The 13226-nt window shown below is 41.3% G+C and overlaps 1 protein-coding gene across 15 annotated transcripts in view; it reads right to left on the reverse strand.

Moving 5' to 3' along the window:
- The window catches only part of dnmt3ab (DNA (cytosine-5-)-methyltransferase 3 alpha b), a 514213-nt gene that overhangs the window by 346500 nt on the left and 154487 nt on the right, over positions 1-13226 (reverse strand). The window contains exon 1 of one of the 15 annotated variants that reach the window (XM_072251376.1): positions 11666-11700. The exons of the other annotated variants lie outside the window; for them this stretch is intronic. The gene's annotated coding sequence lies outside the window, so the exon portion shown is untranslated. Of the gene's footprint in view, positions 1-11665; positions 11701-13226 lie in introns of those variants that run through there. 15 annotated transcript variants of the gene reach the window in all.

Consider the following 13226-nt stretch of genomic DNA (forward strand, 5'->3'; position numbering starts at 1 on the left):
TTTTGGGAGGCTGGGGAAATTTTATTATAAAACTTGTGTATTTTGAAACTAAGAAGTCAAGCACAAGAAAATTCTCTCTCCAAACTCCACATGTTTGAGAGTTTTATTTTTACCTCTGATGAGTGAGAAAAGTAAATTCCTCCAGTTTTTCTGATGGCAGTAAGGAATAGCTAAATCCAGAGAATCTAATTTCAGCTGCCTTTAATTGACTAGAACCATCACTGACAATAATCCACATTTATAGACATGCTCTCTCTTTTTTTTCAGATGTTCTGTCAGAATTCCTGCATGATTATTAGATAATGCCTCGAGCATTTGCAGCAACAGAAGGGGCTGCACCACAAGAGCAGGAATTATTTCTCTGTCAACAATTTCTGGCTGGTATTTACTTTCTAACATCCTGCTGATGACCTTTATTAATTACTGAGAACCTATTCTTTGAACAGTCTCCTTCCATGCATCTCAGGGTCCTATAATTATCTTGTAGGGCAGGTTTACTCTGAAGATGTAGGCCAAGATAAAATGGAAAAGAGATAACTCCATAATCTGCAAGGCTGCAGTGTCTGGAACTCAAGTATTAAATTAACTGTTAATATCACTTGGTATTTTTAAGGGGAGAAAGATCTATTTGCATAAAAATGATCAGAGAGTAAAGATTATGGATGAACACAAAACATTATTGTGAGACATTATCTGCAAAAAGAGGATAAAGATACACCATGAAACAGGTACCCAACAAGGTCAGGAGGTGACTGAGGATTAACAGTCAAACGAAGAGAAATATATCTAAACGACATAAATTAAACTTGAATGAGGGGGTCAGCAAGACGACATAGTTAATAGAGCTGTTACCTCACAGCTTGAACAACCCGGCTTCATTTTGTGTGACAGCATGGGTTTCTCTCTGATTTTCTATTTTCTTCCTGAACTCAAAGATGTGCCATCAGCAGGTTAACTGCCCACTGTAAATTGCCCCCCCATTTGTAACTGAGCAGTAAATTCTGGCAGGGTTGATGAGAATGTTGGAAGATTAGAAGGGGTATTATCTGGGACTAGTGTAAATGGTATACTTGATAGTTGGCATGATTCAGTAAGCCAAAGAGTCTGTTTCCAGGCTTTATGACTTCATGAATCTCTGCATTTTAAATGACCTAAGTGACTACTTCGTATTTTTTTGAAAGCATTCCATGACCTTCAAACCTCAGCCAAGATTCCATTTGCACCAGTATTACAGTGGTTTTACTTACCTGGTGCAGCAGTTCAAAATATTAAAAGGGAATTATTTTACTCCCTTTCAGAAACTGTAAACATGTGTCTAAGAAACTGAAAGCCAGTGGGGTACTGGTACAATGGAGAGAGCACTATAAATGATACACAGAACTTCCAGCCTACTCTCAGGACCACCAGCTCCACACCATCCATGAACTTCAAAAAGAAGCAGGTTATGCTTTTATGTGCATAGCCGACATCCTATTTAAAATGCATTCTGAACACTGCACCATTTAAATTCTTCCACATGCTCCTAAAGTCCATGAACACAAATACAACCCTCTTTGCATCAAAACCATTCCTTTATTCCTCACTAAGAGATTTTCATTTAGAACCTCTTCACAACTGCTCCACTCCAAGAGCATGGCACAAATAGGTGGAGCATGTCTGCAAAGTGGATGATAGGCACATTGTTACAAATGTTCAAACTGAGTAAACTGCAGAAAAGAAGAAGAGAATGTTCAATATTGACTTTCAATAATTGCAAGCGGATGCAAAGGCTTAGGGAGTCAACTAGAACCCTTGGAAGCCTTAGCATAAGACAGAATAAATTGGGGCTACCTTCTGAATCATAGAGTACAACATTATGACACATATTAAAGAGAAGGGTCATTAAAGGAGAAATCCAGTTAACGTAGTAGCTTCAAACACCATGTTTACTCATAAACACAGTGCAATGTTCAGCATTGATCTCTGAACTGCACAAGAAAAAATGCAGTCAATCAACATTGTTGCAGTATCCACAGTTACTCATTGGTGTGTATATATTAATAACTACGGTGCTATGAAGTTAATTATTAAACAGATAAATAATTCCAGTTTCCAAATTCAGCCTGGAATCTTAAGCACGTAAGCATAGGAGACTCTGCAGATGCTGGAAATCCTTCCCCCACCCACCTATCATCTTCCAGCTTGTACTCAGCCCCCTCCCTCCTCAATCTTATTCTGGCTTCCTCGCCTTTCCTTTCTAGCCCCGATGCAGCGTCTCAGCCCAAAACATTGACTCTTTATTCCTCCCCATAGATGCTGCCTGACCTGCTGAGTTCCTCTTAAATGAGTGTTTCTGAGCATGTCAAAGATTCCAATGTGACTCTGTTCAGTGGGTAAGAGTCATTTGAACAAAGATGAGCTGATCCTAATCCTTTTCATAATACAAATACCTTTTATGATAGCTAGTTCATTAGAATAATGAATTAAAGCATTCACACAAAATAATACTACACAATAGTTTCAACCCAGAAATCTGTAAACCAAAATAAACTGAAGTATTAGTTTAGGTTGCACAAATGTACAATAAGTTCTATTCTCCTTTTCATTATATTTACCATTTTAGTCACAAATAAGTCCAGTAATCAGCTTCTCATAATATTCCCCTGAAATCCCACTTTATTTGAACAATGATCGTTGTTGCTTACAGTAAACCCCATTAGTCAATGTCTTGACAGATTAAAAGTAAACGTACCTTCATTACATAAAGTAATGAAAGTAATGTCTGTTGCAGTTTTATTCTACTTGGCCCTTCTGGATAAATCATCATGGGTATGAATTTAACTTTCTACGGCCCAGCTGTGGGTCAGGTGGCAGAGGAGTGCCAGGAATGGGGGGGGGGGGGGGGGCAAATGGCATTGTTGCAGTCACGCCCAGCCCTGAGAAACCAGGCAAGGTCATTTGATTCCAAACAATTGATTTATTGATCATTGCAGAATGTCCCTCTGGTGCTTCCTGCTTCCTCCCCTCTCCCTCCCCCACTTTCTCAAACATGATTCTCCTCTCCCTGCCCCCTTCCAATACAATACTGCATTTTGGACGGCATGGAAGCGTAGTGGTGAGCACAACACTTTACAGTCCAGGCAACCTGGGTTCAATTCCCGCTGCTGCCTGTAAGGAGTTTGTACGTTCTCCCCATGACTGCGCGGACTTCCTCCAGGAGCTCTGGTTTCCTTCTGCAGAACAAAAAATGTACCGGTTGGTAGGTTAATTGTCATTGTAAATTGTCCTGTGTGGCCACGTGGCCAAGTGGTTAAGGCATTGGACTAGCGACCTGAAGGTTGTGAGTTTGAGCCCCAGCCGAGGCAGCGTGTTGTGTTCTTGAGCAAGGCACTTAACCACACAGTGCTCTGCGACGACACTGGTGCCAAGCTGTATCGACCCTTGCCCTTCCCTTGGACAACATCGGTGTCATGGAGAGGGGAGACTTGCAGCATGGGCAGCTGCCTGTCTTCCATACAACCTTGCCCAGGCCTGCGCCCTGGAGAGTGAAGACTTTCCAGGCGCAGATTCATGGTCTCGCAAGACTAACGGATCTTGCGAGACCATGGATCTAAAAAAAAAAATTGTCCTGTGATTAGTTGAAGGTTAAGTCAGGAGATGCTGGGCGGCGTGGCTCAAAGGGCTCAAAGAGCCTATTCCGCACTGTAAATAAATTCCTACTCTCAGTCTACAACAGAGGCCCATTTCAGAATCAGGTTTATCATCACTCAAATAGAACATGAAATTTGTTTATTAAGCAGCAGTACAATGCAATATATAAAGTTACTACAGTACTGTGCTAAAGTCTAAGGCACCCTCATCAAATATATATGTATCTAAGACTTGTGCATAATACTGTACTTGGCAACCCTTTCATCCCAGGACTCATGCTTATGATCTGTCTCTGCCCAGTCTCCAATACAAGTACAAGCTTCCTCAAGTATAGAAACCACAAATGCATATATAGCACTTTAGACACGGTCTCACTAGTGCCTGTTAAGCTGTATCAAAATTTCACTTTTTTTATACTCTATACCCTTGCAATAAAGGGCAATATTCTATTAAAAATAATAGTTTCTTGAATATCAGTGAGTCCTGACGTAGATTGGGAGACCACTTTGCTGAGCATCTATGTTCCGTCCGCCAGAACAAGAGGGATCTCCCAGTGGCCACCCATTTTAATTCCACTTCCCATTCCCATTCCAATATGTCCATCCACAACCCCCTCCACTGTCGTGATGAGGCCACACTTAGGTTGGAGGAAAAACACCTTATATTCTGTTTGGGTGGCCTCCAACCTGATGGCACGAACACCGATTTCTCAAGCTTTCATTATTGCCTCCACCCCCCCTCCCCCTTCACCATTTCCCATCCCCTTTCCCTCTCTCATGTTATCTCCTTGCCTGCCCATCACCTCCCTCTGGTGCTCCCCCTTCTTCTTTCTTCCATGGCCGTCTGTCTCTTCCATCAATTGACTTCCTAGTTCCTTGCTTCATCCCTCCCCCTCCCCCTCCAAGTTTCACCTAACACCTGGTGTTTCTCTCTCCGCTCCCCCCACCTTTCAAATCTACTTTACTTTCACCAGTCCTGCCGAAAGGTTTCGGCTCGAAATGTTGACTGTACTTTTTTCCATAGATGCTGTGTGGACTGCTGAGGTCCTCCAGCATTTTGTGTGTGATTTTATTAATCTTACTACTTACTTGATTTACCTGCATACTAACATTTTATATTTTCTACATGAAGATCTCTATTTAAGATTAAATAATAATTTGCTCCCATTTTCACATTACTCTCCATTAGCTAACTCCTAGTCCGCCCAGTTACAAGTATTCTTTGCTGAAGCTTTGTATCCTCCTCACAACTTGCTCACCCACATATATTTTTCTCAAATCCAGCAAAGAGAGGACCTTCTGCCCACAGAGTCAAAACTGGCCATCGAACATCCATCTACACTCTTGCTGCATTAATTATATTTCATTTACCCCACCTTCAATAAATCCTATCCCCGTCAATGGTTACACACAAGCGGCAATTTATTATGGCTAATTATCCTACAAATCTGCATGCATTTGGTATGCAAGAGAAAATCAGAGCACTTAGAGGACAGCCTCATGTGGAAGTATACATAAATTCTACACAGGAAGCACCAGAGGGCTAGATTGACACTGGGTCGTTGGAACTAGCTTCATTAACTGTGCCACTATGCTTACCCTTCAAGTTATCAATATAGATTTTAAATAGTTGAGGCAAATTGCTAACTCCGATGGCACCCCATTACCTTCTCAATATCAATCCAAAAGTAGGCTCCTTTATGCAACTCTTTTTGTTAGTCACCCACTCTCTTGTCCTTGCCATGAATCATCCAAACTTCATACCCTCTTCTCTTGTGCAGTAACCATTAATGCAACTTCTTAATGACGAAGATGGCGCTACTGAACAGTAAGACCAAAGGCGATACCTTCAGACAGTTCACAAAACTACTTCTTTTGCTGCTGCTTCTTCTTTCAAATATGTTTCTGCTACTATTGGAATCTGTGATCTAAATCTTGATGCTGTGTTTTAAGGCCGATTGAGCGATCTGATACTAGGATGTCTCTAAGGGAGTTCAGTGAAGTATCAAGCAAAGTGTGCAGCCTGAAGGCCAAGAAGCCCAGTGACGGGGTGTGAGCCCGTGATTGACACCATTTCTCACCGACCTTGCCAACTAAGCCATTGAGGAAGACTGAAATCAACAAGGATGAGAGTGAAAAGCAAGTGGGTGTGCACTCGACTGGTCCCTCTCTATCTCACTCTCACTCGTTGCTGCCAGAGGAAAGTGCCTATGTATGACCAGTCGTTCTCTCTCTCCCTTGCTTGCTGCTTCTGGGGAAAGGTGCCTGCATCCGAATAGTCTCTCTCTCGCTCTCTCCCTCTCACTCAATGGTGCCAGAGTCTAGGGTCTTGGGCAAGGTTTAATTAACACAGCTTGTGTATTGGAGTCTGTGCTTTGTGTTCTCATGTGTTTCTGTTTTCTGGTTACTCCTTTTTATTGCTAGTTTTACGATTTTGTTTGGGACGGAGGGCTGGCTCTGTGGCCTGCAGTCAATGAATGACGCAGCGTTAAGTTGCACTGAGCTGGACTAAACTGAGTAGTCATATAACCATATAACAATTACAGCACAGAAACAGGCCATGTCGGCCCTTCTAGTCCGTGCCGAACTCTTACTCTCACCTAATCCCACCGACCTGCACTCAGCCCATAACCTTCCATTCCTTTCCTGTCCATATAGCTGTCCAGTTTAACTTTAAACGACAACATCAAACCTGCATTCCTAGACTGTTCCAATGAATTTGTGGTTTGGGATTTTGTAATCTGTGTTTTTCACTTTTTTCCCCCTTTGTACAATTTGTTCTTTTTTTTTGCACGTTGGGAGTTTGATGTTTTCCTTTGAACGGGTACCATGGTTTTCTTTGTTTTGTGCCTCTGTGGTAAAACAAAGCTCAGGGTTGTATACTGATACATACTAAGATAATAAATGTACTTTGAATCTTCAAATTCTTTCTCAGAATCCAAAGATGCTGCATCTACTGGCTCCTCTTTATCCACCCTATTTTTCACGTCACAAAGAACACCACAAATCTGCCTTCAAAATATCCTGCTATTACTTGATCGAGAATGGATTTCAGCATTTTATAAATGACAAGTGTAGACTAATAGGCCAATAGAATTTCTGCTTGGTGCCAGTGGAAAACTGAATAAAAATAAAATTCTGAAAACAGGCAACTTGTTCAGCAGCTTCAGTGAAGAGAGAAATGAAGATCTTTCATTTGAAATGGGAAAAATTGGATGTAAGCAGGCTTTAAGATGCAGGCAAAGGAGTGAGGGGATGACAAATTGAAAACACCAGAGATTAAATTTCAAAAATGGTAATGATGCGAAGAAAAATATGGTGGTAATGACATAATTAAGTGACAAATAAAAAGGTCATGCTGGAGGAGGTGTAAATGGGAGAAGTAGAATCATAATCTAAAAGTACAGAAGGAAAATATTGTAAATGCTGATAATCTGAAATATATACTGAAAATTAACTGCAATATTTAGTATCATTTACCACACTACTACCAGGACAGTGGTACTTATGTAGAGTCAGAGGTGCAGAATAAAACAGCATAGAAAAAGGCCCTTAGGACCATCTTGTCCATGCTGAGCCATTAATATGCCCTGTCTCATCGACCTGCACCCAGACCATAGCCCTCCATACCCCCTCATCCATATACCAACCCAAATTTCTCTTAAACGTTGAAATCAACCCTGCATCCACCACTTGCACTGGCAGCTCGCTTCACACTCTCGCCACCCTCTGGGTGAAGAGATTTTCCCTCATGTTCCCCTTAAACATTTCACCTCTCACCCTTAACTCATGACCTCTAGAATGAATGAATGAGAAAATCAGGATTGACTTTCTGAGATCGATGAAAACGAGAAGTCAATTGAAGAGTTCAAACTAAAGGAAGCAACTTAATGAGCTACTGGAAAGAACCTGTTTATGCTTAGCGAATCAATAGGTAGTGCACATAAATCAAAGATAATTGGTAACACAGGAGATTTTTTTGAAAAGCAGTGAATTAGCATGACTTGAAAAACTTGACTGAATGTGTGGTGGATGTATATTCCTGACATCTACAGCAGTAGAATTTTCAAACATAATTAACTGATGCAAAAGTAGCTATCCAACTCCGTAGCCTGTTCTGATATTCTTGGACAATTCCTCAGAATCCATAAAGAATTGTTCCCATTACAGTTTAGTAGTTCTGGTGAGGCCAAAGCATGATAGTGTATTTCTTCCAAGGGCGAGGGCAGGGGTGCCTGATAGGTCTGGTGGGTAGACAAATTGTGAGGTGGTGTGCTCAGTCTACAGTTCACACTGAATTTCTGTATGCTCCCGGCACAAGGATTCAAGATCCTCGGTACTATCCTCAATGTATCTTCTCCAGTTTGAGCAGTCATGGGCCAGGGAGCCCCAAAAGGAAGAGCTGAGAATATCTTTAAATCTTTTCATCCATCCGCCAGTAATCTTTTCCTGTGACAATATCAAAAAGGGTGCTTTCCTTGGGAGTCTTGTAATTCAGTAGTCCCCAACCACAGTATCAGTCTGCAGTATCGCAGACCGATACCGGGCTGCGAAGCAGGTAGGGGTGCAGCGGTAGCTGGAGAGCACCCAGCACATCTTTAAGAAAAAAGATGAAATAAACAAGCTAATTAATTACGTGCCAGCCAGAAGTCAGTCTTTATTAGAGGAACTGAGGTGGAGAGGGTCAATAACTTTAAGTTCTTCGGCATTTAGGATCGATGTTTTTCTCTCTCTGAAAAGTGTCAGAGGATCTGTCCTGGGACCAGCACATAACTGTCATTACAAAGAAAGCACAGCAGCACCTATACTTTATTAGAAGTTTGTGTAGATTCAACATGTCACCTCGATCCTGACACCCGTAGTTTCAGCCTGTCAGCCTGGGCTGGAGTTTAAATTGACTAAACAATGGAACAGCTAAAGGCTCCAACACCCTGGAAAGAGGAGTGAACATCGCGTACAGCAAGTGAAATCAGCAATCGCCTCTGATCTGGGCCGACATTTACGTGCCAGGCGGCACCTAATTAATTAACTTGTTTATTTCTTAAAGATCTACTGGGTGTGCTCCAGCTACCGCTGCACCCCTGCATGCTTCGCAGCCCGGTATCAGTCTGCAGCCTGGAGGTTGGGGACCACTGTCTTAATGGGCATGGGATGGTTGTGGCCTGCCTAGCAGGCCTCACTGAGTGTAACTAGGATGTTAAGCCAAGGAGAGGGTATTGATATAGGTTCACTTATCCTACCACTGAATACGGTGGATTTTACAGAGATAGACTTGGTAGTGCCTCTCCAATGCTAAAGGTACTGGCTGTAAGTAGCCCAGGTCTCAGAAGCATATTGGCAGTCCGGGATCACTGCTGGCTATAAACCAAGAATTTCCTACCAGGCTTGTGATTTCGATTGTCCATTTCCTCAACTGGCCAAAGATAATGCTGGTGTATTGAAGGAATGAAGTATTTCATCAATGAATCCCACCTTTGCAAAGAGGAGCTGCCAAAATATAAGAATTACATTTTCTGGCATGTCCTTGAACTTGGTCGATGACTTTTGTCATGTGGAGGCTGTGTGAATGTTCTTTCCTCATGTGATTTAGGCAATGATACAGTATCTTGTATCTTATCCTCCAAGAGCAAAAATCTCCAAGTATGCTGCACAGGTTTAGGTGATCTTGGATCTGAGGTGGATGAACTGCAGTTTATAGTTCAGACTGGAGATCAGCTTTGTACGTTGAAATCTATCTGTTTTGTACGTTGCTCCTCTGTGTCTCCCAGATTCTATAATCACCATTGTTTCAGAGGATGAGTTAGTGAATACATATGACTGGTATTGTAGTCAGAGGCAATGTCCAGAGTGTTATCTGGGATCAGGAATTCTGGGAGTTGGGAACATGAACAATTTGAAGCTGGAGCCGGGTCGGGAATGTGGGTGGCTCTGCTGTCACAGAGCAGTCACAAGCTACCAGCTGCTGAGGATTGTGGGAAAAGTTAGAAGCTTGGCAATTTCCTCCTCGTAAGAATGCTGTAAATCAAAAGCAAACATTCTTACTCTGACAACCTGAAGCAGACTAGTAGAAGTGTACAGAAAAGTCGTTATATCCATGGCCAGTTGACTGCAGTATGTCATTGCCAGCAGCCGTAGGGACAGCTACGGTTCTGGTTAATCCCACGAGACGAGTATGCCTGGATATGTACGTTTTCACAAATATCTTACAATTGGTGAATTCTTATTCAAATATGCCCAAATGTTAAAACAGCACCTTTTCTAAGAGGCAAGTTGCAAGTTTATTTTTTTATTTTTGGAGATATTGGTACTTTTGACCTGGCATGACAAAATTATTTTCTTCAATACTTAACCAATCATAATTTCTGAGCTTTTGTCTGTTCTTTCAAGGAATAAAGCTTTATTTTCCCAATGCTGATCTTAATCTGTCACCTTCCTTTTTCAACCAAACATGTAAGCAAAGGAATTGTCTGATATACATCCTTTATTAAGAATTTGATATTGACAGACTTTATAATGTCTAACTGTTTATATTCAATATGCTCCACAGATGGTGAATGTTCACACACCTTTCCAAAGGCTGTGCCACATAAGATTGCAATGTATTGAATTTCCATACAATGCTGAGTTGTGTTTTGAGCTAAAAATTTGGCCAACAATGTCAATATGCAGATCACACATCAACTTTCAGCAATAACATGTGTTCAGTTAAGTATGTAAATAAAGATGCCCTTCTCCAGATACAGTTCCAATACCATCAGAGCTCCCCTGGTAACCTTTCTGTTAACCTGTGAACTCAACAGAAAATTCCAATACCTTTTAAAGTAGGACTCTTTGAATAGGTTATATATCTCATTGATTACCAAGCAAATTCTCTATGACACTGAAAATTAACATTAGTAAGCATGGAATTTCAGTCTTTCATATTTTACATAATGACAGAGATTTTTTAAAAAGTTAAAGAAAATATATTTTCAACTATCATTTATCTCCAACTTAATTCAAACTTTTTCTTTTGATGCTGGAGTTAACCACCATGGAAACAGGCCCTTTGACCCACTGAGTCCACGCTAATTATCAAACATCATTTGACATTAATCTTAAATGAATCCCAACTAGCTTAAGAATAGCTTCTATCCCACTGTTATCAGGCTCTTGAACAGACAACTTGTATGACAAGATGGACTCATGGCCTTACAATCTACCTCATTATGATCTTGCACTTCATCACTTAGCTACACTATACTTTTTCTGTAGCTTTTACACTTTGTATTATTATTGTTTTAATCTTTTCTAACCCAATGCACTGTCTAATGATTTGATCTGTATGAACAGTATGCAAGACAACCTTTTCGATGCACCTTGGTAACAACAATAAACAAACCCAAGCATTTGCCACTGGGAAATCACTGGTCAAGACAATGCAAAATCTGGTGCATGTTAAACATATTTTCAATTACAGTGAGGACTGGAGTACATTTGAAATCCAGTCTATTTACTTTGTTTCTAAATACAATGAGGAGTGAATAGACCACACAAGCTGCTCACCTCGTTTGGTAAAGAAGTCAGCACTGAAGTTACCATCAGTCTCACACCATCCAATAAGGACGTTTGCTTATCAAAGTGCCAATACTTCATATTAACTTACTAGAGCAGAAATTGGGAATCATAATAAAGAGTTGAATGGACGTACTTGATCTGCAGAATGCAGGTGGATATTCCAACTACTTCAATCACTAAGACAATTTTGTATGTACTTGAAATCTGTGTTGGTACATTGCTTCCAGTCCTAGCCATCTCTTTTAAATGAGACTTTGTGAGACAGTATTTAGTCAGGCAATCACAGAATCATTTGATGTCATCCAAAACTTTGTTCCTTGCACTAACAGTCTCTCACTGTTATTTGCACAGAACACCCACATACTTGCTCCCAGTTACCTTTATGAATTTTTAAATTCTTATTCTCATTTTCAAGTTCCCAAATAATATTGCTCCATTCTATCACTTTCAGCCTCTTTCACTTTATTTTCCATAGATACCTGTGCCTCCAAATGTAATTTCTGGACAATCCCCAAATGTAATTGCTTGACCATTGCTGACTGAGTTTGCAGTTGCCGCTGCCCCAAACTCTGGAATTCTCTTCTCATGAAGCTCCTCTTTTTTTTTTTATCCGTATTACACCTCTTAAAGCCTCCTTCTTGGGGTTCCGGTGACGTCATCGTTCAGAATGGCAGCTTAAATCAACAGCTCCTCCGGAAAAACACACATTTTTCCCCATTAATCCATCAAGTATAAGATCTTTCGAAAATATTTGAATTGATAAGGGGGGCAAGAATGGGGAGAAAGAATGGAAATAAAAAAAAGCACCACTGTGGAGCCAATGGAAGAGAGAGGTTACAGCGCGCGGCTCTCCTACACGTGCGCGTGCTGGCGAGGGTGACGCAGGGCTTTGTGCGGGTGAAGTGGCAAATATTATAAGGATTCTGGAGGAGATAAGGGAAGTCCAAAAAGATATAAAGCAGCAACCCAATGCTATAAAGTCAGAGCTCGCCAACGTCAATCAGAAAATCGCAGTGGCAGAGACTCGAATTGAGAAGGTGGAAGATCGCGTGCAAAACGGGGAACAGATACTAAGTAAGACAATAAAAATATTAAATCAACAGAAATGTAAATTGTTTGACCAGGAGGGAAGATCGCGACGGAAAAATATCAGGATTTGTAATGTTCTCGAAGGAGTGGAGGGATTATCGATGATAGACTTTGTAGACAAGCTGCTGCGGGAGGCGTTGGCAATTCCCCAGACTATGGAGATTGAAATTGAGAGGGCACATCGTTCGCTCGTCCAGTGGCCTCCCGGAGACAGACAAAGTAAACCGTGCTCGATAGTACTTAAATTCCTTCGATTCAAGAGCAAGGCGGAGATTCTTCGAAGGGCCTGGGGTAAAAAGAGAGTTTTTTGGAACGGGAAGTTAATATACTTCGAACATGATTACCCCCCGGCGGTCCTACAGAAACGCAAGGAATATTCCAAAGTGAAACAAATATTAAAGCAAGAAAAGATTAAATTCCAAACCCCGTACCCTACTAAACTGAGGGTATTTTACCAAGAAGGGATGTGACTGTACCAGACAGTGGAGGAGGCGACTACAGACATGAACAACAGAGGACTGTCCATTAGCGTGGTCAAACCAAGGAAAAGTCTGGCTGAGCAGTTCTCCCGAGCTGCTTGGGAAATAGTAAGAGAACCTAGAAAGCAGGGGACAGGAACAGGACGAGAGAAGGATATTAGGAAGAGACTGTCAGTTCTCCGAGGGCAGCCCTCGCCTCCTACAGAAGAGCCATAAGGTTTGGCTAACTTTAAAAGTGCTGATAAACTAAACGGAAGCAAAAATAGACGGTGATATACCCATCTCGAGAAATAAGTGTTATAATGTGGATTTTATATTACTGAATTTTTTTAAGTCCAATTACTCATTCCTTTTTCCCCACCATATATACATGGGAGGTATACACAGGGAAATAATTTCTGTGTAATGGACATAGTTTTTTTCACTTACTTTTATAGGTACTGCAACGGGGGCCCTCAACCCATAGGTAGGA

Source organism: Mobula birostris, chromosome 2 (assembly GCF_030028105.1).
Source record: "Mobula birostris isolate sMobBir1 chromosome 2, sMobBir1.hap1, whole genome shotgun sequence".
NCBI lineage: Eukaryota > Metazoa > Chordata > Chondrichthyes > Myliobatiformes > Myliobatidae > Mobula > Mobula birostris.